The sequence below is a fragment of the Mastomys coucha genome, unplaced genomic scaffold (assembly GCF_008632895.1).
Source record: "Mastomys coucha isolate ucsf_1 unplaced genomic scaffold, UCSF_Mcou_1 pScaffold16, whole genome shotgun sequence".
Lineage (NCBI taxonomy): Eukaryota > Metazoa > Chordata > Mammalia > Rodentia > Muridae > Mastomys > Mastomys coucha.
The window spans coordinates 48110177-48114240 of NW_022196898.1; positions in this window are offsets into that span (position 1 = coordinate 48110177).

The window sequence follows — 4064 nt, forward strand, 5'->3', positions numbered from 1 at the left end:
AGTACGTTTCTCACGAACCATGTCTCCAGTGCGAATCTTTTCTTACAACTTTTCTATACTTGTCTCTTGCCCTGTTTATTTACAGATTTTATGCCAAGGTTGTATTCATCACTTAAAATAAGACTAGAAGTTCTCTTTTCTAAGTTCTGACATATGTATGTATACCACTCAGAAATTATATGCTTTTCAGTTTGAAATAGTCTGTAAAACTACCTGTATCATTGTTCAGCCAAGAAAACAAACTCCTATGTATTTTTAAAGAGAATTGGAGCAGGGATTAATTGCTCAGATATTGGAAGGAACATAAAATCTTACCAAATGAAATTAACAGTATCTGAACATACCCTAACCCCCTAACTTGGAGAGGATGAGGGAGGAAGAGGTGCTATTGGAGGTCAAAGGTTGATAGTAAAGTGCTGGCTATGTAAGCATGAGGGGCTGATTCATTCAGATGCCAGCACTTATGTAAAAAAGGGTGTAGGGTGTGGCAGCAAAGTGTGGGAACCCTGACTCAAAGGAAAACCTGGAAAGTGGCAGAGGAGGACACATGACATGGACCCCAGGCTTTCACACACATAGGCACACATACACACAAGAGATACACACCCCCAACACACACACACACATACACAGAGAGAGAGAGAGAGACAGAGACAGAGACAAAGACAGAGAAGCAGCTACAAAGCTATGAAGTCGTGGGGTAGAAGCTGGAGCCAAGTCATATGACTAGAAAAACTGTCACTTTCCAAACACAGATGAGTGATGCTAGGGATTCCAAACACAGAACAGAATAGGACAGAACCCTGTGGTTTCTCTCCTCCCTCGTCTTTAGCTTATTACCAGTCTTCTCACTCCTGAAATCTGGCAGAAACCAGCTGATGCAGGAACCTAGGAAGCCATCCTGCTAGACCCAGCCTCCCTAGAGTAAGAAACAGGGTTCCATAGGGGCAGATGGCTCAAATCTGTCATTTACCCAGGCCAGAACCATTTTCTAGAAGTACTAGAGATACTTTTCTTTCAATTCCTTGGTTACTGTTGAACATGTTGCCTAATTTTATGGAGGTTTTAAATTACTAGAATAAGATTGTGTGCTATATTTTACCATCTAAATTTAATCATAATCCATCCCACTTATTTTTGTATTCTTGAACTTAAATATTTGTCTGTGTTTATGACAATTGCCTAAATGCAGGCCAGGTTGTTGTTCTAGTCATTTTTCCTGTCAGCATGTGTAGAATCTGGCCAGCAGTTCTACTCGGGTCAGTGGGTTTCTTCAGACCAGAGGTTAGACTAGACCTGCGGAATCAAATGGGCGGAGAACAAAAGAAAGACACGGAGGCCAAGTTGAGTCCCATTTATGTGAGGGTGTTTCGAGCTTGTATATGCAGGCACAAAAGTGAAACCACAATATCTCGACATAATATATGCATAACGTAAATACAACAGCAGAAGTGGAGACGCCATGTTCTCTGTGGATTCCATTCTCAGGCAGTCAGTTCTGTTTACATTCAGCATGCCAGGAGCTAGCTATAAGTCTGTCTCTCAGTGCCAGGACGAGCTGCAGTATTGTGGGCCATTGTTTAACCCCACAGGTGGCCAGCTTCAGTCCCAGGTGTAAGCTCAGGCAGAGGGATGGGGGAGGCAACAAGCGTGATCAAACCTTTGACAAAAACAACTTAAGAGAGAGAGGATACAGTGCACAGTCAGGATTCAGAGAGTGATGAAGGCTGGTGCTCAGTACTGTCCCCTTCATGCATTCCAGGACTGAGGCCCAAGAGGCAGTACCTAATCACTTCATCACCTCCATCCATCATAGGTGTGCCCAGAGGCCAATGAAGGGCACAGTGTAATATTACAATCTCCACTTTGCTTTCAGACTTCATTTTATAATTAACTTGCCTTCTGAATGAACTCAGCTACTAGGAAAACCCCAACTTGTTCCAGGGAGCCATGTCACTATGGCAACAACTGCAATTCCCCTAAACAAACAGTCACCCCACCCCTAGCAGCAGCCAATCAATTCTTAGTGGGAAAGTACCTACTGTCTTAAAGTAGATTGATTAAACTAACAATCATTGTTTATAACCAAGATGAAATCGTTACTAGCCAAAAGAACTGTGCCAAGCAAATGTCAACTAATTATACAACTGCCAAGTTGGAATGTCCCTCACCCTGCTACAGCAACCATGATAAATCAGCAAGGCTTGTACCAGCTCAGAACCTTTCATATCTTCTACCGCACTGGAGAGGTTGGAGGGCCCAAGCTTGAGCTTGAATAAAGACATTTTGCTTTTGCGTACGTGTTGGGCTCCTGGTGGTCTCTGGCAGTCTGTGGGGACCTCAAGATCTGGGCATGGCAGCTAACTTAATCTAACAAACCACTTACAGGTATGCATGGAGAGCAGTCACCATGGTTCCCACCCTATCAAGCTGACAATTGACGGTGGCCCTCAGTCATTTAAACTGTTCTTCTGACTCCTCTGTATTCTTTAGTTAATGACTTAATTTTTCTCCTTTATCTCTTCAGATAACTGACTTTCTGAACTGGATTGGTGATCTTTTCTTTAAAGATACAGACCACAGACTTTTGTCAAAGGTGTTTGTATACTTATTAATTTTTTTAAGTGACATAAATTCCAAATGTTTTGATAAAGTATAGAATAATAAGTCTTACTCTCCTGCCTCCACTCAGTTTTATTTCTAGAGGCAGCCATTCCTATGGCATCCTTTAGACAAGTATTTTACTTTGTAGGCTAAGCTGACCTCCAATTCAAGATTCTCATGTTTCAGTCTCCTGAGTGCTGGGGTTATAAACATGTCCCATCATGCTCATCTCCTGTTGCATGTTGCTTATGACTTCCCCAGATATTGAAACTGTATATAGTTGAATAACACATCAATGGAATATGATGGAATAAATTCTGTAAAAGTAACTTTTATTCTACTGATGTAATTGTCATCTCAGAGGCTTACTGTTGAATAAGCTCACCCTTTCTAGTTCTTTCTAAACTCTGGCTGGCTGATTTAACTCAGTTGTTCTGGCTCTCATCCTCTCCAAGCTGATCTATTCAATCTTGCTTCTCTCAGCTTCTCATTGAATTGCTCTACTTGGCAATTTGTTCTACTCTTCTGGCTCCTTCTTATTCTCTGGATTCAACTGCCTCTGCTGACCTGAACTGAACTGCCTGAACTCACAAATGAACTCAACTCTACTGCACTATACTCACTGCATGACTCCCAACTGACTGACTCCCTCTATCTCTCTGCTGCTCTTAAGTAGCCTCCCTTTCTTGAGCTGTTCTCTTGAGAGTTTGATGTATCTAATCTCTGACTCATTCTGTCAAATCTTTCTCTGATTTGTCACTTTGTCTGCCTCTCAATTAGATGTCTCTTTCAAACATGGCTACTTCCTTCTACAAACTAGTTTTACCTTCAATGTTAGGAATTAAAGGAATGTATAAGGATATAGCTATATTCAAGAGGGTTCATATAGACCTAGGTCTTTGGATGTGATCCCTTTCCAGAACAGCTATATTGCAAGATTAAAATTCCTCTACAGTGTTCAAATTCAAGAAAAGGAAACATAAGTGTTCCTTAACTATTTTTAGTTTTGAAGCTATAATTAATTTCTAAGTAAAAACCATTATGCATACTAAGTAGCACGTATGTACTTTTTATTTGGTAACCCAAATTTTAGGTACTCTCTTGCCCTTGATTTTTTTTCATTGAATAATTTAGTTGAAACATCTGTCCATTGTTAGAACACAGAGAGATGACTTCCTTTCTGAAGACTGCTGTCATTGTATTGCATGTAAATATGATATATTGCAGTTGATCTGAATAGCAATTAATCAGGAGATATTTAGATATTTAATATCTAATTTAGATATTTAACATTTAGATATTTAAATGTTGACAGAGCGAATATATGTGTGGTGAATGCCCTTTTATATGGGTCACTTTCTCATGTGCGTGAATGAGATCACTTATAGGATAAAAATATAGAAGTGATACTTGCTTCAAAGGGTCTATCAGAATCTAATATTTTGAGAACTATTTTATTT